Genomic DNA, 26,343 nt, shown 5'->3' on the forward strand with positions numbered 1-26,343 from the left:
TATATATATGTTGTCGGAGGAAAACCTTGTATCTCCATTTTTGACATTTTTCAGTTTTTGACATAATTTGAAAATGCCTGTTGTCTTTTACATTGTATGTAAATTTAATGATGAATGGACTAAAAGAATGACCTAAAATGACTTGGAAAAAAAGTCTTTTTCCATTGATTTACATTGAACAAGGTTTTCTTCCGACAACAGCAATATATAACAATTTTTTACAGTTTGTTACTGGGTGTAGACACACTCCAAATAACTAAAAATATTTGAGGCATCTTTCAAAATGAATTAAGAACATTTCTTGATCATTTAAAGTGAATTTCACTAATTGTTCAACATTGAAGCAGAACTCAATTGCTGAGATGTAAACAGCGATTTGATGTAAAATGCTTAGTTCTAGAGAAATGTACCCACTCTAATTTTATTACAGTGATGGTGATAGGAGTTTAGATATTTACTATCCCAAACCACTAGTGCACCTACATGTGTCTTCTGAACTTTTTATGTAATGTTAATAATGGTTAAATATTAAATCAGTAAAACAGAGTAAATCGGTAAATCAGAGGAAAATACACTTTCAGATGTTTGGTTCCCATCAGAACTGCTGTGAACAATTCTGACTTGATTATTTTCTCTAGAACAGAATATTTCACATCAAACCGCTCTGTTACTACACTTTGGACAAGTCATGCATTAGTGTTAGATAATGTTAATGGACTCAAAAGCAAACAGTTGGAGCATTGCTAGGCTTCCATGTAGAGCATGTTGTTGGGAATCAAACCCATTATGTTTTTTCCGTGGTGTGCTTAGTGCACCATTATCATTATGCTTATTAAGCAAACCCAAGCTCCGCAGGCTACTCCTGGAGAGCCACCAACTTGGCGACTAGGTTTCCCTAGCAGCAAGGCATGTTATGGAAAAGGGAATTGCAGGAAGTGATGCTTCTCGGACGTTTCTGAAGCCAGTAATTGTATACATACATTATTTGTCCACTTGTGTTATTCATTGAAGCTAAGAAAATGAACACAGTAACACAAAGAACTGTACACTCATTACAGTCGATCACAGATAATACTGGACAATGCACAGCAATATGAATGTTGACCTGTAGTACTACTGTAAATACAGCAACGACTTTGCTCAGTCATAGTCTTGTTATGATTGTATAGAATGTACTGAATGAAATAACTCAGCATTCAGTTGTTATCTGGCCATGCCAGGACCTTTATCACTAATTTGCAGAGTTCAGAGTGTCGAAGCCAGAAACTTCACATGCACCCCAAAGAGTGATCACATTACACCAGGCCTTAAATCTCTTCATTTGCTTCCCATTGGTTCTTGACTTTGATGGGACCATATAAAAAAAACTTCAGTTTCCGCTTTCAGCTTCTATGTAAATAAAAACTTAACTTTTCTGTTGCTTGGGAGTGTATATTGTAAATTCACACACACACGTTAGCAACCACCTGGGATACCATAGCAACAGCCATGCAAGCCTATAGCAACAGCTACGTCAAGCCAACTTAAAGGTTAAATAATGAAATTTCCCCTTCTTGTTTAATTGCATTGTCTTTTTACTTTATTTACAGTATTTGGTGCTATATAAATAAAGTGTATTGTTGTTGTTGTAGTATCTTTTTCATCATTGCCATTTTAATATATAATTCTGAACTGGCAAGGTCATTCTTGCCATGTTTTGGAGCAAAGAACTGGCATCTGAGGCACGTAGAGCAGCTTGCATCAACAGATGTCTGATAAACCATTGCTAACCTGAAATCTCCCCTGCCTTCTCTCTCTGTCCTGTGCCCTGTGCACAAACTCCTTTCTGTTTCTAGCCTTCAGAGGAGTCTTACTCTGAGACTGGGATCCAGGACTGTCCACTTTGCATCTCTGCTATGTTGTAAGGCTGCTTTGCTTGTTGTACCAAGACATGCCACGGAAACTATTAAGCCACTTTTGTTCAGAACAGCTTTGTTATATTGCCACTGATTATCAAAGATGAGTCCTATGCCTCTCAGAAGCTTCATTTCCAAACATTCTCCCCCATTGTCTTTGTAAATGAAGCATCTAAGAGGCATAAGCCTAATCTTGGCTGGAACATTACTTATATCAATGGAGCAAAGGGGAACCCTGCCAATCAGAGCGTGACCAAACGGCACTCTTGTGGAGAGCGTATGGCACTGCTGGGACTTGTTGGAACGGAGGTCCCAGCAGGTTACTGTTTTATTCTGGAAATGCATCATCGTGTATCTTATCTTAGTTTGCCCTGAGCACTTCAATACAGCAGTGATGACAACAAGTTCATGTTAAACTTGTAAAGGACCACATTTCAGAGGGGATTTCACTGATTTTACAAAATCTTTGCATAATCAAATTGTTGAGATGTAAAGAAAGTCATTCAGAGTGTTTTAACGTGAGACGGTTCATTGTAGAGAAACTTACCAATGCTGCTTTCTTTACAATAGTGCTAATAGGAACCAGGGTTGTGATGTGTGAAACCAAAGTATAAACATTTTATTCACTATACAAAATGACCTGTAAACCTGTACGTCCTCTGAGTTTTATATTTAATGTTGATGATGGTAAAATTATAGTAATTTGGATCAAATTTCATTCAGTACAATTTTCCTTACATCCTGCATGTAGCTCTGCACCATGCATGTAGTCAAAACCTCATTTGAAAACCATAATAAAACAATGTCAGGCATCATATTTGTAGTTGTTTCATGCAATAACTTTCAGTTCCGTAGCTTTTGGGGGCATTAAATGCTTCAGATATCTGGTTCCTATCACCACCACTCTAAAAAATTCTAACTCAGTAAGTTTTTCTAGGATGGAGCATTTCATATCACTTGACTTGGTATGCATACATGGCCATCAAGTCTGAACTGGGCTTAAACTCAAGGGTATTTATCACTTAATTTGAGCATTTGTTCAAAAATCAAAAGTAGTGTGTGGTACATTATAGTTTTATTTTCTTAAAATGCATTGAACCTCTAGTGTATTTTTAACACTGAGCTGAAGAGGAGAACAATCTTATAAAAGATTTGTTTGTTGAGCTACACATAATATCTTAAGCACAGAAGAACAAAAGCAGCACTTTTCTTCCTGCAGCTATTAGCGAATTTTGAACCTTACGTAACTTCCATTTCAGTGGCAAACTACCCTGATGTAGTAGAACACTCCAGGGAGCCCAATTTCACAGCATAAATCAACATATATACATGGAACAAAGTACTGATGGCAAATAGAGTCAAAGCACTCAATTTCAGCCCTTCATTCCTGTTTCTATGCTTGGCGCACTCAAAATCATGATGGATTTTGGAAGTCTAAGGAAATCAACATAAAATGAAATTAACCTCTTATTCTCCAGGGTATATTTTGGTTTTTCCATCTGAATTTACATGACCAAATCATAAGGCAAATTATTCAGTAACTGCATGAAATACACATATTGCTATATGCTTACAATTTATTGCTGAAAGCCAAAAATCTTAGATGCTCTTTGTATTATTTTATAAAAATAATTTGTACAGAGCAGATCACTGAAGAGACACCATCTGTTTATAGTTTATAGCTCAGATTTGTGGAAAAATGGGTCGACTTTCAGTAGACAAAAAAAAATTCAGCTTCTTCTATTATAAGGGTTTAAAATTACATTACTCATCTATTTGACTGGAAAGAAGACAGTTACAGCTCTCATATGATACCCACCTTTTGAATGTAGCTTATGAAATATGAAAGTTATGAAGAATATGACGAAGTGCGTTTTGGAACCACCGGTGGTCTCAAGGAGTTGAAGAGGTTAAAAGATGACGTGCCAATCACTTTATCAACTACATTAAATTCCCCAATTTATGAACAAAGCAAACAAATACAATGAAACGGTGAAACATGAGAATACCCCACAGAATATCATTAATGGCACTCCAAGCTGTCTGTATAAGACTATATGGCCAAAAAATGATATCATGGTATAATTAAAATTTCAGACACCTGCTTTATGAAAATTATATGTCCATTTTGAATTTGATGCCAGCAACACATTTCAAAAAAGTTGGGACAGAGGCATGTTTACAGTGTTGCATCATTACTTCTTTTAACTATACTCTGTCAGCGTTTGGGAACTGAGGAGTTCTTTGCTATTTTACGTTGAGAAACGCTGATCTTGAATTGTTGCACTATTTGCCCACACAGTCTTTCACAGTGATGAACTCCTCCCCGTCTTTCATTCTGAAAGACTCAGCCTCTCTGAGATGCTCTATTTATACCCAATCATATTACTGACCAGTTGCCAATTAACCTAATTAGTTGTGAGGTGTTCCACCAGGTGTTTTATAGCATTTAACAACATTACCAGTCTTTTGTTGCCCCTGTCCTAATTTTTTTGGAATGTTTGTTCAAAATGGGCAAATATTTAAAAAAAACTATAAAATTTCTCAGTTTCAACATTTGATATGCTGTCTTTGTATTATTCTTAATATAGTGTTCGAGTGATGTGCGCAACATTGCATTCTGTTTTTATTTACATTTTGCACACTGTCCCAACTTTTTTGGAAACGTGGCTGTATTTTTTAATAAAACCCTGAAGTAAACAATTTGAAACATTTTTATTATGCAAAATAGTTAGAACAAAACTGCAAGGCTACAAGGGTGAAGTTGTCTTCTTATTCATCAGCTTTTGGTGCAGCAGTTACATTCCAGTACCTGCACAGGCACCTGTATGTAACTGTGGCACTATATAAGGTAGACCGTGAAATTCAAATAAGAACACAACTTCAGCTTCATCAAATTTCTCATGATATGTGCATCCAACCATCAGACACTGCTTGAATTTGGAAAACATTAAAGTCATTCACACTATTGCTCTGGTGTCCATGTTAGGCTAAGGCTAAATCTGACCATTCGTTTATATCTGCTGCTTCAAATGCAAAGGACTAAACAGTGGTAGAGACATTTTCGAGACATTTTCTTTTGAAATGTTACTGAAACATCCCTGGTTCAGCCATTCAGCTAAATGGGTTAGTGTTAGTGTGGTTTGCACTGTTTGTATGTTGAATTATTAGTGCTTGTTGGTGGCATACCGGTGTAATGGTTATGATGGAACTCATACCCGTGGAAGAATTTCATCTAGTATCCTGCTCACAAGTATACTACAGGTATTTTTTTACACCTTGCTACACTGTACTGTCTTTCATGCTGGTTACAAGCAGTTCTTGAACTGAAGTAGCAATGACTTTTGTGTAAATCAAATAAGCCAATCTATTATGAGGAGCATTGGAGCCAATCTATTATGAGGAGGATTCCCCATCTACATCCTAAAAATGTATTTTCCAAGACATGTTGATCCACATATGGAGGTTCTACTAGAGGTTCTACATCTCTAGAACACAAAGTACGTGGAATGTACAGTGAGGTCCAAAAGTCTGAGACCTCAAAAATTTTATATTTTTTATATTTTTCATTTAATTCTGGATAGAACATTTGAGAAACTTCAAAAACATAAAATAAATAAAAGTTATAAATTATAGACGAAATATTGAAGATTTTGCATTATTTCTAGGTCACTATTCAAATTTGTGCTGCTGACCATGTTAAGGCCTTTATACAAAAAGGTCCGATTTTTAAAAATGATTCCTTCCATTGAAAATCATGTTCACTCTCTGGTGGTTCTGATCTATGCATCCAAGGCCTTGGTCACTATTAGTGATCAGAGCCTGTGCCAGCTTGAGTGCACACTGTCATCAAAGCAAAAAGTAGAGACATTTAAGAGGGATATACATGTAAAGTCACATATTCTACATCCTGTTATCCTGTTACAACCTACTATTTTCTGTTTTCAGCAACAACTTAATGACTTTGACAATTGGGGCCAGGTGGCAGGAAAATCAGAGGATAAGGGCGGATTCCTAACTTAGTACCTAGCAGCTGTCAGAGCGACATGTAACACACAAATTGCATTTGGTCCAGCCGATGCTCCTATACAAGTACTTTAAGGAAACATCCAACTCTCAGTTTCTTTGTTACATACCAATAATATCCTCCAGACTTCATCCATAGCTAGCCAGTTCACAGGCCAAGCTAATTTATTCCTGAAGCTGGATGGTGATCTATTATAGTAGCTGGTCTTGCTAGAGGGTAAGGTGGCCTGGTTCCATTATTTTTTTATAACAAAATGATACACCCAAGCACACCATCTTAGAGGCCTATAACAAATTAGTATGGCTCATTTTTATCCTATAGCCTGTGAACAGCTTCTAAAAAAAGCCATCTCATTTTCCACTGCTTGAAGGACAAAGTCATTACAAAATAGACATCTCACAGGAAATGATTCTTTGTCAATTTAATACTAGAGACATGAAGAGATTCTTTTAGTGTCATGAAATAGATGCTGGTAATACCCTTTAGTAGGAATGTCAGCTCTAAATTGTGAGGTTCTTCACAGATTTGTTTTCCACATTTTGATCATTGCTCTAGCTTTGCAGTGATATCAGATGTAAAATATACATTAACATGTTTATTACAAAGTTCAAATAAAACACAATGTCTTTTACCAGCTTCAAATGTCTGTTTAATCTAACATTGCCAAAAATATTAATGTGAAATGCTGTTAGCTTAGCACTAAGATACTACTGAAATCCCACAGAGATGCTGGCAGAAATTTGCATCATCATAGAGGTGTTTTCTTTTTGTTTTGTGGTTTACAGCTTGAATTGAAGGTGTAGTGTTAACACTCACGGCTCAGCATGGTTGAGCACCAGATACTATGTGGTGAGCACCTGATACTATCTGATGAGCACCTGATACTATCAGATGAGAACCCAATACTATTTGGTGAGCACCAGATACTATCAGGTGAGCACTCAATACTTTGTGATGAGCACCAGATGCTATCAGGTGAGCACCAGATCCTATGCGGTAAGCACCCAATACTATTTGGTGAGCACCAGACAATAACAAGCTAATGTCAGCATGGTGGTTCTGTGTTGTTTTGATTAGCTGGTAAAACAGTCCATTTGAAACTAAACTATGTTAGCATGCATCTGTGGACGGAGCATGGACAGGTCAGTTCCATTGTGTCATGGCAAATCTCCTTGACAAACACAGTTATGACACTGTATAGCAGTAAAATGATATGATTTTGACAATGATAACAGTTATACTGTTTTGACTGCAGAGAAGAGCAATAGAACAGCCTTCCTTCATGATAGCGCTCAACAACCTAATTAAGGCTTACAGGAGGTGTAAGTATCAAACCCAGGTCAACTGCCTGGAAGGCAGCTGTACTAACCACTATACCACAAACAGTGGTACAGGAGGTCTACATCCCCCACCATGTACATAAAAAGAGGTTTAAAACGTCATGCTCCACAGCATTTCTGGAGCTGTGCAAGACAATGGAAGAAATACGGGTTATTTCCATTGTCCATTTCTACTGCACACACTACTAATTTTGATCTGTCTCCCCCTGATCTGATGCGGTGCGCAGAGTACAGACTAATGGAATACATTACAGCCAGTAGAGGGAGGGTGCAGAGAAAGAGGGAGAGCTCCTCTGTCTCCTCATTAATGAAGCTCTGCCTCGACTGTGCAATTTGCATGTGCAGGCATTGCACTTCACGCATCTATTTAAAAGGTATGAGGAGATTGATCTGATTGGCTGAGAAGATCCTGATTAATCAATTCACACGTCTTCTTCTGTTCCACTTCTCTAATTCTAATGTCTGATTGCGCTTGTGTGGAAACTGTACCTTCTGGACGTTCTCTCATGCAGTTGTGGAAGTAGGGGGGCAACAGCTGGCAACCCAAAGTATAAGACGTTATACTCTGCTTCATGAAAATAGGCCCCCTGTGTATTTACCTAGAAAAATCATCAGTGTTGAATGAACACTGGTGTTTATTAATATGGTACACTTAAAGGGAATTTCACAGATTTTTCTAAATTTGTGCAAAATGAAATCATTGAGATATAAACAAAGCCATTCAGACTCGTGTGATGTTAAATGGTGCATTGTAGAGAAACTTTCACATTCAGATTATCTTTACAGTGCTGGTGATAGGAACCAGGAGTCACAATGTCTACAGTGTAAATACAGCCATTTTATTTACCATCCAAAATGATGAGTGAACCTACATGTGGTTTTATACGTAAAGCTAATGATGGTGAAATAGTTGTAAATCTGAAGAAATGTCATGAACGGATTTTAAAAATATGTTTTATCAAAAACCTCATTAGGCAGCAGATTCATGAGAGGGAGCTTTAAGAAGCACTTATCAGATGTCTGGTTCCTGTCACCACCACTGTGAATGACTCTGCGGGTAGGCTTCTCTAGAACGGATCATTTCTCATCAAACCACTTTGAATGACTTTGCTCACATCTTAACCATTTCAGTATACACGACTTTTGAAAAAAATTGTGGAATTCCCCTTTAAAGTCATTTTGAACCAGAAATCATAACATATATGACAAAGATTAAGGAAAAACAAGTATTTTGTCCTTTAAATGGTGTAGTAAGATGAGTCATGCTTAGTATGGCAAGGCACACGAACAAACAACTAAAAAAAAAAAAGGTTCTATTTTAATTTCAGGTTGACGTCAACACTGAGTAAATTTTAACACCGGGGCTTTCACTGTGAAGAGTTTTGTGCTAGTTATTGCCAGTGCTTTTTTGGATTATATTGTCAAGTTGAACTCATAGCTCATTCAGTGTCAACTCTCTAGTTTCTCCTTTCTTGACAATTATTATAAATTAGGGAGCAAAAAAGGTATTAGAGCAGTCTACAAGGACTTAATTTTATGTGGGAGAAAGGACAGTAATGGATGACATTTACTAAAAGTCCTCTTAAATGCACGGTACTGGAAATGATTGTTCTTTCTCTAAATGACGCAGTTAGACTTGATAAATTGCTTGAATCATGTTGTAAATGTCATTAATTGTAGACGACAAAAGAGCAATAGTTTTATTACATTTTTGGCAAACACCTTATACCTTTGATTCCATCAGTCATTCTAATTACAAACAACTTCATAAGAAAGAAGAAACTTAATGTTTGCACTAATTAACTTTTCATGTCCAGTCCAGCCGAGGAGGAGCAATATTTTTTGTTTGACTTGTTGGTTGAAGGCATAACGTACTGTAATGTGACATTTCAATTTAATTTGTCACACCAAATCCAGGGGAATTACACAGATTTTTCAAATCTGGTTCAATTCAAATGTAATTCAATTGTTGGTGTGTGAAATTGAAACTTGCAATGTCTAAAATGTGAACATGAGTAGTTTATTTGCTATCCAAAATGATCAGTGAACCTCATCTTCTGGGGTTTTAGATGTACTGCCCATAAAAAATGGTGCTTTGAACTGACACGATTAAAATGTGTAGCTGCACTTGAATAAAAGGTATTTCATGAACCCAACAATTGCCCAAACTTGTAAACTTAAAGAAAGCAATTGTGTTGATGTAGCATATTTTGTGTGCAAACCTGACACAGTAAAATCATGAACCATTTTTTCAGTGTGTTGGCTAAATATGTTTTTCTAATGTACCAGTTTGGATTACAATGCCATGCATGTATTAAAAAATACATTTTAGGTTAAAACTTTCAAAAGTATCAAAAAACAATGGGCACACACTTTGAATGTCTGGTTCCTGTCACCACCACTGTGAACAATTCAGACTCGGAGATTTCTCTAGAACAGGGCATTTCACATTAAACCCCTCTGAATGACTTAGCCATATACATACATACATACATCATCTAAACCGCTTATCCTTCTGGGTCGCGGTGGGGTGCTGGAGCCTATCCCAGCTGTCATTGGGCGGAAGGCAGGATACACCCTGGACAGGTCGCCAGTCCATCACAGGGCAGACAGACAGACATACATATACAATCACACACACATCCACACCTAGGGGCAATTCAGCATGGCCAATCAGCCTGACTGCATGTCTTTGGACCGTGGGAGGAAACCGGAGTACCCGGAGGAAACCCACGCAGACACGGGGAGAACATGCAAACTCCACACATAAAGGACCCTGGTCGCCCGGCCAGGAATCAAACCCAGGCCGACTTAGCCATATAATTATTCAGAATTTTGCAAAAATAAAGGAGTAAATTTCTCCATTAATATTAATTCAATAATACAGTTTTAGAAAAAAATACTGGTCATATAACAAAAATCTACTGGATACTAACACTGTGGAATAAGCAGCACATACTGTTCCATGCGATTTGCACACTTAATGAATCAAAACAATGCATGCATCTACATACACTGAAAAACAGTGCTTTTACTAGGTTTGAATATTTGCATCAGTTCCATATGAATGAAGCACATTACATCAACACAATTACTGTCTTTCATGAACTTCTTTTAGGCAGTAACTGTTGATGTTCTGTATTTTATTCATGTGGAACAGATGCACATGTGAATCTGATAAATCCAAAGCATTACTGTTTTTTCAGTATGCTCTGTATTATTACTCCACTGCTTGATGTTAAGGAGCAAAAGAATGGTTTGAACTGTTTCTGTGGGAAGATTTTGGCTCATGAGATAAAAAGACTGAGATCCTTCCCACACGAGGAAAAGAGTGGGAGTCGCATGAAGGCATACTGGAAGTCAGGGCATGAAGGGTAATTAGGTTAAACTGTATGTTGCTCTGCCTGGTTTACAAAGTGATTCTGACAGCAAAGCACCATTGATGATAAGATTAAATATGGGGCATGCAGCCAGGACAGAATGCAGTGCAGATCCGGCACACATGGGAGGGAAATTAGTCTGTTTTTACTCAGCCTGTGCTCGCATGCCTCCCTCTTTAAGTGATGTTTTAAAGGGCAAATATCCTGCATTTTTCTTTTATTTTTCCCCCTCGAGGTACACTTGCGATCATATAAATGCGCTCTGTTCTGATTGGCTTCCACGTTGTACGGAGTGTGGGCTAAAAGGTTTCTTATAACTTCACTGTCAATGGACAGCTATAGGCTGAACCCATGTAAATTTGTTTTGGTGACATCACAAAAAACAGTTCATTGAAAACAAGCAATTTTTTGCAGCTTAGCTTCTTTATCAAGGTTTTTGCAAACATATAAAGTACCACTTTGTTCACTTTTTCATTATATACGTTACTGAGAATGAGATTTACACATACAAGAAATATTAATGCTATATCATGATTAATAACACATTTATTAAAGAATTAAAAATGTGAATGTGTTCTATGTTTAAGTTAACATTTATTAACCTATGGAACGTATGAAGTGGGCAGTGAACTGTAACATTTGGACAGTTTTAACAAACACTTTTATTAAAAAAAGTGAAGAAAAATTTTCCATTATATGTGTGTGCTTTAACAACAAAGCCTCTATCACCAACACTATACTTGATCGTATATTAGGTAATATGTAGAGCTAACAACATGTACATCACCAATGATGTGCAAAAGTTAGAGATCACCCTTTTATTTGTTTAATTTCTAGTCAAAACTGCCATTGAGCACACGCTATGATTTCAGCATCAGGAAAAAAGCAGAAAACATATTTAACAGAAAATACACATAGAAGCATCAACATCTAAATATACTATCAGTTCTTTCAGTATTACTCGTATCTGTACTTTTTGCCTTGGACAGACAGAACCTGTGAATTTTGTCAGATCAGAAAGAGTGGCGCTAGATTTTCTCCTCTATCTCAAAGAAGAAGTACTGTTTATCTGATGGTGCACCTTTTGGTGGCCATTCCAGATCTTCCACAGTTGTTAGAAGCCCCATTTTCTTGGTATCTTTGAATTTAACTTCATTGAACTCCAACTTTAGAAACTCCACTTATTTTCCATTTGACTTCCGCCATCCTTATGCAAGTGGATTATCTTATATCTAATCTCAGAAATATCTCCTGAATAACTTGTACTTCATGGCTGTCTTGACTAGAAATATAACATATTTTTAAGACTAGCATTTTGTGTAGGCCTGAAAATATAAGTGAACTGAACATGAGCTTTTGCTTTTGGGAAATTGGCATAGCGTCTAAGTCTCTCGGGGTGGTCTTTGCTCTTATCGAAAACATTACGCAGCTGTGTGAGGTTTGACTTTATTTGACTCTTCGCTCATGCCTGCTGTGTCATTAATTAACTTTGGCCTCCTCTTTGTCTGCTTCATGACATGCTTGACTGAACAATAATTCATGTGTTTTATGATGAGTGACGGAGTTCCTAGAGCTGCTGTGTATGTGGATGACCTTTCCCTGGCTTTTCACATAGACTATTATTCTAACCCAATTTCCTTTGAATTTTAAACACGTTCATGGTGGTGATAGTGAAGTGGGTAGCAGCTCCCCTACGGCTCAGAGCATTCAAAGAGTGACTACAATCTATATTAGAATGATGCAATAGCTAATAGAGAGGAGGGCTGCTTAGATATCTCCATGCTAAGCATATATTTATGTATTCTCTTAGGTCCCTCCTGAGTGTCCCTCATAAATTGGTTGGGGCAAATGAAGTGGCATTATAGAATCAGGTGTGAAGAGTTGTTACCAGGGCAACGGCTTCTCGTGTAAAACATCAGCTGCCAGGAGAGGATGATGAGGCCTAGCGGAGCGCAGAAGCGGCTGCAGGGACTCCAGCACATCACTTCTTCATTACCTATCACAACTTCAGCGCGCCCCACGCCTGTCCTCACAGCAAGCTGGACCTCGGACGTGTGAATTCGAGCTTGCAGTGGCAGGCAGTGGGATTTTTGCTGATTGCTGTCGAGGTCTTGTGTCAGCTCTCTCGGAACGGGCATCTATACTTATCTTAACCTTATTTTTTCCCTCAAGTTCCTAGTTTTCAATAGAAATCGTGTCAAAAAATGCCACTTTTTGCTGTCAGTGCTGAGATTATTCCAGAATTCACCCTCAGAGGAAACAAATGTAGCTGGAGATAGCTCATAGCTATAGGAAAAAAGTGGAGAAATACTGCCAAAACAGTAAAAAGAGAGATATTTTATGATTTGGACTTGATTTGCAACATTTTGGATTTTTGTCACTGTTCAGCATGGAGACAAAAAGAAAAAGTAAAAAGACAGAAGTTCAGAGGCAACATTGTCGAAGCAGAATGTAAATCGAATGCAAAGTCATTTCAGTCACTATATAAATAATTATGGACTTTTAATTATGTGATTGCATTTGAATAAGAAAGCAACACAAAAGTAATAAATCTGGATTTCTAGAGGTTAAAATGTTCTCATATTATGTGTTCTCACTGTTCAAGAGTGCCGTTTCACGAAACTGACTCTGTAGCACCTTCCTGACATTTTACTGTAGTATATAATGACTCAGTATTAACCCACTTAGGCCAACATATGAATATTCTACCCACTGCAGAGTGAGAGCAGTTGGGGACACTTGCTTTCAGGGAGGGGGTCTTCGTTCACTTCTGCTGACCTCCTGCTAAGTAAGTGTCAAAGTATATCAGTAGCATAAGAGGTCATGGGAAACCCCTTCTCCAGTGGGGGCCAATTAGCCTCTGTCACAATGCAGTATGTACGTCTGCTGCACATAGTTACAGCATTTGCTGACTTCAGTGCGTAATCCCCAATTTAAACATTTCACGCAATGATTTATGCAAATGAAATGGCATGCTAATTATGGATAAACATCCACAGAGGTGAAATCTTCAATTGTATGATTTCTATCACTGTACAAACACTTTTTGTATTCCTCTTATTTTCTACATTGTTTGTATATTTATGTTTTTGGATTCTCCCAATGTATATAATTTTTTAACATGAACTAAAATTGACCAAAAACACATAAGCAAAATAACACAAGAGATATTAAAATAAGCAAGATTGTGAGGATAAAATGATTCACTATGGGGTTCTGCAAGGTTATAGTCTAAGTCCCATTCAATTATTGATTTTTACCACCTGCCTCTTGTTTTGTCAAACATTAGTAACATATATAAAGCATATGAGCATCGACAAATCACACTGGAAAGTGCAAGTGACTCATCAGATCTACCTAAAAAATGTACTTCATGCGGTAACAAGTAAATTAACTAGGTTTATTCAACCTAAATAAATACTTTGAATGAACGTTTCTTTCAATCAATGTAGTTTTTTAAGTTGAATAAAACTAGTTCAATTACTTGTTATCACAATTTTTTAGGTAGATCTGATAAGCCACTTTTTACAGTGTATTTGTGCAACAAATCAATAAGGACAGCTTAAGATTTGCTTATGTAATTTACGTGTGGAACTGCCACACAAAAAGCTAAACTTGTAGGCCTTAAATTACAGAATCAGATCTAGTGGATCAGTACATACATTACAGGCACCACAGTATGCAGCACATAGCATGCAAGGACCATTCTTCTGTCTAGAAAGCGCTTTCAGATCCGTAGGACTGCACAGCCTTCTCCAACTCTCTTGGCAAGGCATATTCACAACAACGTCTGCTTATTAAATAGATAACAGCTCTTAGTACTGTGTTCAGGCAAGGACATAAGGCAGTGAGCTAGACAGACAACACTTAGTTCCACCAAAAGCGAAACATCTTCACTGTTATAAAACAGAACTTCATCTCCATCTGGCAGATCTAATGAGCTCAACAACTAAAGGCAGTTTTAATAGTCATTTAGCCTAAATTAGCGCTTTTGCACATCATTACCTATTTATTTTATTGTAGGTCTCTGTCTCATTTTATTTACCAGTGTGGGTCGTCCTATTTTTGCCCTTTTTCGCTTTTTAAAATCTTTTTTTTTCTTTAATCTGTGTTAAGCCCTACTTTGACTATCAGGCCTGCACATGAAGCCTAATTAACGTCTGTTGTGTTGTCTTCTTCTGAGTATGAAACTGTGGGAATAGGAGCAGGCAGTTAATATAAATCCTAGAGAATAAACAAATGAATAAACAAGTTTGCTACATCTGTCTTGTAAGATTATTACATGAAGAGTGACAGTCTGCGCACACCACATGCAGCTTTTAAGGTAAGTAAAAGATGTTCGTCCATCTGTGCAATAGGAGTAGAACTGGTGTGCTTTGTAAAGTATGTTAGGGCTTCTGTATAAGTATTACTGTTTAATGTTAATAGGTGTAGGTTAATTGGTGAGCTAACATTATTAGAATAATATATATATATATATATATATATATATATATATATATATATATATATATATATATATATATATATATTATTCTAATAATGTTAGCTCACCAATTAACCTACATATATACCTATATATATATTTATATATATTGGACATAAAGGGGAATTCCACCAAGGTTTCAAAATATATTTCAATGTTTAAGATATAAACAAAGTCGTTCAGAGTGGTTTGATGTGAAATGCTTTACTGCAGAGCAACTTACCTCAGATTTCTTTACAATGGCCTACAATGCAGATATAGCCAAATACAACCACCAGCGAACCTACACGTGTACCTCTTTTTATCTGTCATGTTAATAATGGTAAAATAGTAAATCTAAAAATAAATTTTATTATTATTTGTGACCATTTCATCTAAGCTTTTATTATCATGAAACACTTTAGACATCTGGCTCCTATCACCGCCACTGAGAACAACTCTGACTCTGTAAGTTTCTCTGTAATGTAACTTTTAATATGAAACCACTTTGACTGACTGTGTTTACATCTTAATGGTTTAATTATGCAGAACTTTTGAAATATCAGTGGAATTCCCCTTTGAAGTCTTATTTGACAGAGGACTAACAACTAATCACAATAGCTAAACAGTAGCTGTAGATGTAGAGATTTGAGATTAAAACAACAATTCATAGCATGTCATATTTAGAACATAATTCAATACCAAAACATTTGCAAGTAAACAGTGATTCTGACCTCCAAAACTCATATCTGATGACCTGTACTTTTGGTGCTTTTAGTTAGCTCAAGCATCTTTTGTGGGTTTGAAGAGTGCTCAGTGTCCATGTGCGTCTGCCCAGGAGCTAACCACTTAGAAGGAGGAAGAATCTGGGGAAGGGAGATAAGCTCTCATTTGAAATGCTTGCCGCGAGCAGGCAGTCCAAAAGAGCATTATCTCCATACCATTTTGCTAGATTAAAGGTCTTTTCAATTACAGCCAACTTCTCTAACATCTCACCACCGCCAGAGATGGTGTCACTGGCATCCGTTTTTTAAAATCTTCAGAGAATCAAGTCCACTCCTCGTCCACAGAGAAGATACAAAGGGAACAATCAAAGGTACCAAACATGACTACTTGTTGAAAGCAGTAGCACAGCCAGTTTATTCCTCTCTTGTATTGAATTGATCTCCAAAAAAAAAGGGACTTTACCATCCGCTGCCAATTTCACACTTACAGGATTATCTCAAGTAGCCAAGCTAATGAACTACAGAGGAAGGCTGCAAAAAGGCATCAAACTCGCAGTCGCCAAATGCTCTAATCTGCAGCGGCCCAGCGGCGGAAAGAGAATTGCATACGCCACAAAAGAGACAAAAGGCTTTTTTAAAAGTGCTCCTGCTGACCTGTCACTGCCACACCTGTTGAGTTGCTTTAAGCTCCTTAGCCGCCTGGCCGCTTCCTGCCAGACCGACAAGTTTGAGGCATTTCTGTGGACGAAATGTCATCATAGCCTACCCAAAAAATGTAAATCTAAAAAAGCTCTTGCTACATCTTGACAGGGTTGTGTTTTTTTGTGCAGATATGAATAATTTAGCACCTGATTTCTCTCCCTGCTGCTAGGCGAGTGCTGATGACTTTCAGAACAAAACACAGAGAGAGGATTCACAACCTGCCATTCCTCACCTGCCATGTACAACACATTAGCAGCATGTCGCTAACACGATTTTGTCTCTTTGGCCTGCTTTGTAGTTGTAAATCATATCATATGAAGTCTGGGCACATGCGTGAGCATGTCCAGCGTATATGAGATCTAAAGCCCAATTAGAGTGATGGTCTTTGTAAAAGCAAGCTCTAGCAGGATGATTTAAATTAAATGTTTAGGCAGTGAATAATGCATGTTTCAGTGTAGCTGTATTTTGTTGCTCTCATGAGCAGCGGCCTAAATGCTTTAGGTGTATGTTCAGTGTGTTGAAATTCAGGCTTTACAGGTCCATATCACGCATTTGTCTTCCATTTTATTTTGTACCCTTAAGTTCACTTATAACATTTGTGTGGTTTTATATACCAAAAACATTTTCCATGATGTTCTTCCAACCTCTTTTATTCTTTAGAATAAATCATTGTGTTTCTTGTGCCTTTACAACTGATATATGTTAATGACTTCTGTTCTGACTGGCTGCCCTATATCGAGCCTCATTCAGTCTGGGCTGAAACACTCCTTATAACTTAAGCCTGAATGGGAGCTAAAGGCTATAGGCTGAAGTAAATGCATTGTTTTTTTGTGATTTGACAGAAACTTCTGAAAAACACCCTGTTTTTGCAGTTTAGTTTCCATATATTAACTGTATGAATTGGGGAGTAAATGGAACATTTTGAAACTGTAACAGTGTTTACATGCTATGTCAAACTCTCTTATTTCAAAAAAGTAAGGAAAATTAGGTTTTCCAGGATATGAGCCCTTAAAGTTGCAAACATTGTATTTTTGGCCCATATTAGTCTTCTCATGGTAAGAATGCTGGACTGGAATCAGTTTATGCCCATTCCATAGAAGAAAATTTGTTACATGGACTGATTTTAGATCAGTGTTTTTACACTTGATAAATTTGGACCATAGCTATATTTTGATGCCTGCATGACCAGCTCTTAGCGGCCTAAGGGCTCTATTTTCGTGCAGGGGCAAATACAAGTGCAGCTTAGTGATACAGCACTGGCAACATGGCTTAGAGATGGACCTTGAATTTGAGCTCAGAATGCAGTTGAGAACGAAACACAGAAATAACCAGAGGAAAAGAGTTTCTATGAAAAAATAAGTCTTAGCTCAAAACCTTAATAAGAAAAGACTGTAAAATAATACAGTCCATGTATCCCTAACTATTTTGGTTCTTACGGAACATTTCACATCAAACCATACATTTTCTTAATCGTATAATTATGCAGTAATCTGTGGAATTCACGTATACTGTGTCTTTGACCCCAGCTGTATTTTGATACCCTCATGACCTGCCTTTAGCAGCCTAAGGGCTCTATTCCACCCATGTGCAAGCACTCTTTAGTGCTACAGAGCTGGGGTTATGGTTTAGAGGCTAGGCTTGACAATAACAGTGAAAATGAAACCCAGATGCAAAAAGAAAAAGATGTTTTAGGCCAAAACCTTAATTCGAAACAATTATCAATGTACGCAAGTGATTAGTCACCATTTAGCATAATAACTTTGTGATATAGCTTTTAGAAGCATTTAACTCTTCAGACATCTGCTTCCTATCACCAATACTGTAAAGAATTCTGATTCTAGAATGGTGCATTTCACATCAAACCACTCTGAATGACATTTTTTGCGCATATTTAAATTATGCAGAAGTCGTAATTACCCTTTAAGTAGCGATGCTATATGTATTTGCTGCTCTCACGACGAGTTCTTAGAGGCCTAAATGTTCCAGACATATGTTCAATGTCTATAAATGTAAAAGTTTTAGTGGATTTGAAGGTTTTTCAATCACTTTCTGTTTTTTTTCACTCCAACTGACTTAGGTGATCAGATACAGTTAACTAGAGAATACTGTATCTTTGACAATAGCTGTATTTTATCACCCATGTGACCAGCTTTTAGTGGCCTTAGAGCTCTATTTTCGTGCAGATGCAAGCACAGTTTAGTGAACAATGCAGCTGAGACCAAAGACAGTGTAAGAAAAATAAGTTTTAAGGCCAAAACCTAAACAAAAAACAACAGTAAAACAATGCAGTTAATGTAGCCGTAACCATTTTATGTAATAACAATGCTTCAGATGCCTGGTTCCTATCGCCAATACTGTGAACAATTCCACAACACGTCCAATTCAAATCATACCACCCTGAATGACTTTGTTTACACCTTACCAATTTAATTGTGAAGAATCGAAATTCCCCTTTAAATCATGAAGCTTGAATCTTTGACCACCACTGCATTTGTTGCCCTCATGACCAGTTCTTAGCAGCCTAAACGTTCCAGACATATGTTCAGTGACTAAACATTCACAGGTTTTACTGGATTGGAAGGTTTTTCAGCCACTTTCTGTTTTTACCACAGATCTGTCCTATTGCTCTACTCTCTTGATCTTGATAAAGGGCTGGTGAAAATAACACTGCTCTGTTAGCACAGGGCTGTTATTCTTGGCGTATTCTTAAGCAACACAGAAGTGTTTGGCCTGCTGCTTTCAAATGGTTGATCAAAGCCCTCTTCACAGCATTTACCTATTTATGAGACGTAGGCTGACACACTGCATTATTTATTTGTAACATTTTCTTATACACATTTTCCCTTCTTATCTGGCTTCATCTTCCAGATTAGCTTTTACGATTTGAGGGTTAATTATAGTGTGGCCATTTAGACTTGTTTGATGAATGTGAATCTGAATGTGCTGTACGTCCTCACTAACCTTCACTGAGCGAATAGTACACATGAGTGCACGCTGCAGCGTAGAACACATTAATCACAACTTCAGCATTTTTTTTCTGACATGGTTACAGCCATGACAGCATGTTCGCCCTCTCTGAGAAAGCGCATGAAGAATGGTCAGAGGCTACGCATGATTCTTCCCCTGCCTCAGGATCTGGTGGTATAGAACAGTAATGTGCATGCCGGGCATCCAGTGTGCAGAGCCCCATTAGAAACTAGTGGTGCTGCAGCACAACAAAGTGATGCTTTACTGTCTCTTTAACCTCTGTGCATTTTTCTGTCCTAGAAAGATCTCATATTCTGTTATTGTATATGAGGTCTGCAGGTCAGCATTAAAGGAATTCTTCAAAATATTTCAACCTAATCTCTATCTGCCACATCTGTAGCATAGAATTGATTATAATGAAAAATTATTATGCTGTACTTAGACAAGAACAGAAAAATAGTTTACCCAAAAGACCTTATAATAGAAGTCAATTAGGCAGACGCTCGAGTCACTGGGTTTTCTGCTCTTTTACTAAGCATAGGGAAATGTGTCAATAGTTTTTAGCGATGAACCAATCCGGATCAGGTATTGGCCCCTGCTGGACCAAGCTACTATCAATACTGCTTTAGACACAGTCACTCTTAAATGGAAGAGGGTCGTTCCAAATGCAATATACATCAAATTCCCACTTCATTCTTTTATTAATGGAACTGAAAGTTCTATTTACAGGTAGTAATTATGAATGATCCCATTACAGGCAAACGTGTTATGAAATTAATATTTCTCCGCAAACATGAAATGCACAATGTTTTTCTCAACAAATCACTGCATGTCAAAATAAAAGCGCAGTGCATGAGAGCTTTTCCAATTCTGTATTGCTTCACACATTTAACAATTTAGACTTTTACCTTCTTATCAGTTTGATGTACACTCTTTAAAAGCAGGTGCCACAGAACGTACCATTTTAGTACCCTAAAGAAAATAAGATGTGTGAACCTTATAAAAGGTATAAAGAACCTTCACATTAAGGTTCTTTACCAGTCTTAAGGGTTCTTCGTAGAGCCTTTACATCATGTGCAGGTACTTTAATGTTTGAAAAGATTCTTCACACTCACACATTTACAAAAATGGCTTTCTAAAGAATCATCCACTTAATGGACAAAAACATTTCTTCTATGGCAAATAACCCTTTCTAGCACCTTCATTTTTGGGTTAATAAATCTGATTTTTGGGTGATTTTGAGATGATGAAGTGATAATTAATATATCTAAAGTGATCAATAAGACGTTGTTGCCCTAAAATAAATTATTAAAATTAAAATATATGATTGAACACAAAATACTTCATCAGTGTGCCTTATTTTAAAAGTCCTGAATTGCTGAAATCTCTTAAAACACATATCATGTTTTAGAATGCGCCCTTCAACTGCAACAGCATTATATAAGATACGCACATTTTAAATTGAAGAAGAAAAAATGATCGGCTCAGTATCGGCCAATAACCTGAATCAGTATCGGTATCAGCAGAGAAAAGGCTGTATCAGTAATCAACTCTACGCACACAGAGATTACACTCGAGTATTATTTTCATTTCCTCCTTTTGAGAAGATCCCAACCTCACTATGAGCATTTCATCCTGTTCTTATGCCGTATTTCACACTAAAGCACATCAAACTGCTTAGTGCATAGTACACAAACTTCACACACAGGATAATCCAGAGCAATAAATAAGTAAATAAAACAAACAAACAAATAAATAAATAGAGTGTCTGTCATAATGTCATTAACCTGTTCAGAACCACACGTGCCACTGATTCTTTATTCATAAGTCATACAACACACTCACAGCTGAACGTGAAGCATCAGTGAAGATCAATGTAGCCCCATATCAATTATTTAAGACGTGATACATTAAAGCTCGAGATAAACCCAGCCCTGAGGAAACAGCAATATTAGCCTACTGACAGAGTGCAGCCCACCGATCACAGAGCCTCCCTCCGCAGCCAGGCTTTCTGCTGTAGGACACCAGCCTTTTACCGGCTGTACAATGAAATCAACACCCCCCTCGTCCACAGACACCTCCAGCACCGGCTGTACCTGCACATTCCGTGCTCCTTTTTTCCGCGAGGACATCAGTTCCTACCCTCCTCTACCCCTCCGAGCTCCAACACCGCGCTTGCGTAGCGCGAGGAACAAAACCCACAGCGCTCGCGGTTCACTTGTAGTATGTTTTTTATGTACATCCTGCAACATGGAGCTGAAACTGGCAGATCACGCCTTACCCTGCATGCCCAACCCTCCCTCCGCATCCATCGGCGAGTTTGCACCACTGCAGCGTTCAACCAGCGAGCACGCGCTGCCGACGAGTAATAGAGCCGTGAAAGACCAGCGGCTCGCGCGCGCGCCCGCCCGCCCGTTTATGCCCTTTGTTTTTCTATTTAAACCGGACTGAAGATGAAAAGAACATGCGAGGATGGAACATGTACAAACCTCCGCTCGCGGCTCCAGGCTCCTCACTCGTGTGTGGCTCGAGAGACTGCTCCTCCTGTACGGTCTCCAGCCTCCCCCTCCCTCCTCCCTCCTTCTCTCCATCCATCCCTCCGTCCCTCCCTCCCTCCTTCCTTCCCTCCTCCCTCCCTCTGGGCTGCTCCTCACTACCGCCCCCCTCTCCAGCAGCGCTCCTGCACTCCAGTGTGTGGAACAAAAAGCTGCTGGAAATGACGGTGATCCTGAGTGGGGTTGAAATAACAAGTTATGTTATTTTATGCAAATAAGGGCAAACACATCGCACCATGCACAGTGAAACCAAATCGCACCAAATACAGTGAAATTGCTTCATTCAACATGATTCCCATAGGAATAGAATATATCACAGCACAATTTTCTCTTTCATGCAACTTTACTCTGGTCATAATTGTGTTTACTATTTTGTATTTACGTGGAAATTATACACACACTCACCATGTGACAATGTGGTGCTGTGGCAAACTGAGAAACTGCCCTTCATTTATTTAATTTCCATAACTACAGTTCCTCCACACCAAATCCGCCAGACCATGTCTTTATGGAGCTCAATTTGTGCACAGGGGCACAGTCATGCTGGAATAGGAAAGGTCCTTCCTCAAACTCCTGCCACAAAGTTGGAAGCCCTTGTCAAAAATGTCTTTGTGTGCAGTGGCATTATCATTACCCTTTACAGGAACTAAGGGGCCCAAACCCTGAAAAACAGACCCAGACCACTATCCCTCCTCCACCAAACTTTAGTCCTGGCACTTTGTATTCTGGTAGGTAGTGTCCTCCTGGCATCAACCAAACCAAGATTCATCCACCAGACTGGCAGATAGTGAAGCATTATTCATCACTCCAGAGAACACATTTACACTGCCCCAGGGCACTGGGTGTGGCTGAATGACATTAATTTAATTGGGAGGGGTGTCCACATACTTTTATCCATGTGGTGTACTTCTGAGGGTATTACAGATAAAATAATCCATTTGCATAAGGAAGGGCAAAGTCAAAAGAAAATAAACAAAAACAGAGCTTCCAAAACTAGAGTGGAAACATGATTAAAAGGTACAGAGAAAATGGGATTCATAACAACACATGAAAGACCTAGTAGATCACTAACACTACCACCATCAGATCAACAGTACTTAAAGCTTTCATCTTTCAAGGAAATCAAGATTCACTCTTGCTTCAGATCTGAAAAAAAAACCACAGGTGTTTCTGTCCATCCTTACACTGGGAGAAGACAACTCAACATTATGGGTCTGAACGGATGGGTAGCTGTCAAGAAGTTGTTACTGAGAAAAGGAAACAGGCAAGAAGAACATTTCTAAGGCAAACAAAGAAGTTGCTGGTGTTCTCAGAACAATGGACCAACCACTCTAGAGTCCAGACCTCAACATCACTGAATGTGTTTGGGATTACTTGGATCATGAGAAGATGAAAATGCAACCAACTTCTAAGACTGAACTTTGGAGGTGTGGTAAAAAAACAGTATGAATTCTAGGTCAAAAAATTAATTGCCTTGGCTTTCCATATGAAATAATAGTCTATAATGTTTTCTATATATTTTATATATTCGTAGTGCAATGGCTTAAGTTGTATTCTTAAAACATGTACCCTGTTTAAAAGAAGAAGAAGAGTTTGATTCATCTGTAATCATGTTGTCTATCATTAGTGCATCACAGTAACATTATCAACCCCATGCTGAAGCACAGGAAAGGTGCTGACATACAGCACAGCCATAACTGTGTCTAGTTCTTTTCAGCTTGTGGTACCATCAATCCACAGCTTAGCAATAACACATGTTCAGTGAGTTTAGTTTGTATGTAAGAGCCATTTAGGTTATTGGCGGGTGTTTGTGAAGGTGCTGTGCTCATCTGTCATTACCTGGCCTATTCATCAGACCCAAGCAAACAATACTGACAGCTGCTCAGCCTGCACTATCCGTAATGTTAAACAAGGCCAAAACAAAGCAAAACATAATATCTTTAGGATATATGTTAGAATAGGAGTTATATTATTTTAATTGCACCACAGTATTTTATATATATATATATATATATATATATGTGTGTGTGTGTGTGTGTGTGTGTGTGTGTGTATATTAAATGGACAGTTCATGCTCAAAAGCCCTCGAATGTGGCTGAATTAAAGCAACTCTGTAAAGGAAAGTGGGCCAAAATTCATCCACGGTGATATGAAAGACTGACACATGGGTGATACAGGTGTTGTAAAACTTTTTTCCTTCGATAAATGAAATGATCATTGCGATCATGTTTCATCATGCCTTATATGACATTTTGTATTAAGATAAGATAAAATGAAATAGTCCTTTATTGGTCCCACAACAGGGGAAATTCACAGTGCTACAGCAGCAAAGGGATAGCAATGCACTCAAGAATAGAAGTAACAAGAAGAGAATTAACAAAATAATTAACCTTGTTTTATATATATATATATATATATATATATATATATACACTATAAGACTATTTACAACTGCACATGGATGAATTCACAGTTTACCTACTGTAGGTGAGTGAGGTCTAACGGGGGGGGGCGGATGTAGGTGTGTGAGGGGTGGGGGGTGTTCTACTAGGAGCAGTGCTGGTTGTACAGTCTAACAGCAGCAGGAAGAAAGGACCTTTACACACTTGGGGGGAAGCAGCCTATCACTGAAGGAGCTGCCAGTGCTGAAAGAGTCTCATGCATGGGGTGGGAGCTGTTCTCCAGCATGGATGCTAGCTTAGCTAACATCCTCCTGTCTCCCACCACCTGCAGTGGGTCTAGCGGACTTCCCAGGACAGAGCTGGCCCTTTTAATGAGTCCCTTTCTGATCTGAAATCATTTAGTGTGACAAATATGCAAAAATAGAGGACAGTGTGTGGGGCCAAATACTTTTTCACAGTGCTGTAGATGTTTCAGAGTTGCGAAACCTGATCCACTGCAGTTTATTGTGTACAATAGTTAAACCACATTTATGACACAGCAGCCAAACTGTTTACTTCAGTATATCCCATCCATCCCATCCAACAGACAACAAGGGGCCTGTGTTGGTAAAGAAATAGCTCATTTGTGCTGTAATGATTTTAATATGTTTTATTTAGCATAATAATGATGTAAGTAGTGTGCAAGAGCATGTTGTTTCTTGGCCTTTGTGAGGAGGAATGCTGCAGTGCCATAAACACATCTTAATGCAATTGAATTAGGCAAGCTAAGATGCATTTGAATGTCCTTAGAGAAAAGCCAAGTCTTGTTTGGGCAGATTAGTGTCTTGTGTGCATTTGGTCGCCAACAGATTCGTGTCTGTTTGCTTGTCCAGTGCTGCATCTTAACAGCCAGTGGCTCCGTAGACAAGTTCAAAGAAGTGTAAAATAAAACTGATATTTATTTCTATCAAGGGACCAGTTGCCTAAAAACATCACAGCATTAGGACAATAGGGATGTGTTTAAAGTGGTACTTGCTTGACTGTCCTGAAGTGACCTTCGTGCTATGAAGCTTTTGGGAAGCTACGCTCTGCACCATCAGCAGGAAAATGAATTATTAAAGGGAGGCCATCATTGCAGAATAGATAAATAATGTTGAAACACTTGTATGCTTGAAAATGTTGCCTCTACTATTGTTTATAATCAGATAATTTAGGGGCTTTGAGCCAAAAAAAAAACAAAAATTATGTAAGCTACTGTCCTCTCCTTGAGCTGTTCAGAACTGTATTTTAGGTCATTAATGTATGGTCATCAAATCTCTTTCTGGACAGTTCTAGACATTTTAAAAGGGCCTATATCATGGAAAACTGGCTTAGTCTTGCTTTTTAAAAATAAATAAATAGCATGATGTTTTGTGTAAACACTGGTAAAGTTTCAAATCTTAGCATGCTGACACCGCCCAAAAAATAAACAATACAAAACATAGCTGGTGCAGAAGCATCTCATACACTGCAGTAATACAGTGTTTAAATCAATGTTCTTAGGAAACTAATTACATGACACACACATAAAAAAATGTTTTGTGTATTCCACATTGTATTCTTTCCAGTTGGCATTATTTTAACACTCTGAAGTTTGGTCAGGAGGTGGAGTAGTGCTTACAGGATACTTTTCGTTCTACTTTAGATAATGTGGCTAGACTGAAAAGTAAACGAATAAAGCAGAAAAAAAGTTTGCCCATTGTACAATGATCATATTCATGCTTGCAAACAGACCGTCAGACAACTAGAGTGTAAATGGCGCCTGACTAAACTAGAAGTATTAAAGTCCGCCTGGAAGAATAGTCTTATAGACTATAGAAGGGCACTTACTGCATAGCTTCTATGATAACTCAACCTATCTCTCCTC

At 38.1% G+C, this 26,343-nt stretch overlaps 1 protein-coding gene across 1 annotated transcript in view; it reads right to left on the minus strand.

Moving 5' to 3' along the window:
• Positions 1 to 22,074, minus strand: part of cplx2 (complexin 2) — a 39,867-nt gene extending 17,793 nt beyond the window's left edge. Inside the window, exon 1 of the mRNA XM_036568509.1 lies at positions 21,991 to 22,074. The gene's annotated coding sequence lies outside the window, so the exon portion shown is untranslated. The remainder of the gene's footprint in view (positions 1 to 21,990) is intronic.
• Between the last annotated feature and the right edge of the window lie 4,269 nt (positions 22,075 to 26,343).

This window comes from Colossoma macropomum, unplaced genomic scaffold (genome assembly GCF_904425465.1).
Source record: "Colossoma macropomum unplaced genomic scaffold, Colossoma_macropomum, whole genome shotgun sequence".
Classification (NCBI taxonomy): domain Eukaryota; kingdom Metazoa; phylum Chordata; class Actinopteri; order Characiformes; family Serrasalmidae; genus Colossoma; species Colossoma macropomum.